General features: G+C 36.3%; 1 pseudogene; it reads right to left on the bottom strand.

Annotated features, from left to right (window-relative positions):
• On the bottom strand, positions 1-581 carry LOC148294881 (protein FAR1-RELATED SEQUENCE 5-like; annotated as a pseudogene).
• Positions 582-1,674: the final 1,093 nt, after the last annotated feature.

Genomic DNA, 1,674 nt, shown 5'->3' with positions numbered 1-1,674 from the left:
TCATATGTCTATCTCTGTTGGATAAGTAAAACCAACATTTTCAATGCCTCCTGCTTCCTTTCCTAGAATGTCATATTGTTGGTGTGTGGATACATTTTCAGATATTAGTTGTTGTGCTACAAATTGATCAACACCAGAAATTCAACGATGAGACTTTAATAAGTGGCCCTTCGCGGGGTTGTCATTGGATGAGTATGAGCCTCTTCAAATATGGTGACTACGTATCCACCATATTTTGATTTAACAACTATTAGCCGCATCTTACAAGACTCTCTGCCTACTCTACGACGCCTTTTTACAACATCGCTTGTTTCAATTGACCAACTTCCCTCTTTATTGCAAACGTACTCCTTCCGTATGACCTCTCCGTCTTTACTCTTCTTACTAGAGTATGATCAAACACTAAACCCAGCTTCCCTTGCATACTGATTGTAAAATTCATACACTTCTTCTAATGTTTCAAATTGTTGACCTTGGAAGGGAGTGAGCTCACCAATTACTTAAGGATAGAAAATTGATACGAAATGATTTGTTTCCGAATCAGTTTCCATGTGAACTAATATGTCATTATTAGCTTCCATAGTTGAAGAACAAGTGAGCAAATCTGTTTAACCATAGAACATGCACATATACGCTTTAATCACAAAACATGGACATATATATGACATTCTGTTTTTTCTTCTCAAATATCAATTAAGAGTAGATAAAAAATATATTATATGCATGAAATTATGTTTTCTTGTCTTTTCTTTTTTCCGTTAATCCAAAAGACTAGATTAAGAAAAAAAAAAAGAAAAAGACATGAAAACCCACTCTATCGCAAATATATTATGTAAGTGAAGATCAATTACCTTATGGGAAACCCCAACTAGATTAATCAATAACCAAGAATCACAAGAAACACAAACCATGTTGAATGAAGCATTGAAAGCACGAGTTTAATGGAAAACTACAAAACTATAGTACTCCAAAAAAATAAATAATAAGTAGCCAAGAATCACAAGCAACACAAACCATGTTCAATGGAGCATTGAAAGCACGAGTTTGATGGAAAATTACAAAACTATAGTACTCAATAAAAAAAGAGTTGTAGAATTGTTGATGAGTTCTTAAAATATATATCAAAACTCAGGATACCATACCCGTTTATCACCAAAATCTCACGAACTCAACAACTAGTTCACATTGGGTCTTCTTCTTCAACTAATGATGGTGAGTCTTCTTCTTCACGTTGGGTCATTTGGTATGCGTGATAGGTCTCCAAGTGTTGGAGGAAGAAGAGAGACGTTTGGTTTCCCAGCGTACGTCGTTCCCAAGCATAAGTGGAGTTTGTGGTGGGTTAGTAGTGTGAAAAGGGGTTAAAAGATGTAATTCAATCTCAGCCACACAAGGTCATTAAAACAGATCCAACAATTGAGTGCCCCATCCCTCAAATAGCACTATTTGAGGGATCCTTCAATTGAAGGATATATATATGGATACAAGTCGCTGTTTGGGAAGGGATTACATGAACAACGGTCAGCCTCATCATGCCTTGCATGGTCGTTCTGGCTGATATAAACAATAGAAAATTTGGCATAAGTCCAATTATGAGGAGAGATTTTGGGTGCAATCCACGCAGAAATTGTTGTTGATCCAAGTCCTTTGACTTCTGCGCCACATAAGATTACATGC

Source organism: Prunus avium, chromosome 4, assembly GCF_965620075.1.
Source record: "Prunus avium chromosome 4, drPruAviu1.hap1.1, whole genome shotgun sequence".
Taxonomy (NCBI): Eukaryota; Viridiplantae; Streptophyta; class Magnoliopsida; order Rosales; family Rosaceae; genus Prunus; species Prunus avium.
This window is presented reverse-complemented; position numbering and strand designations above follow the sequence as displayed.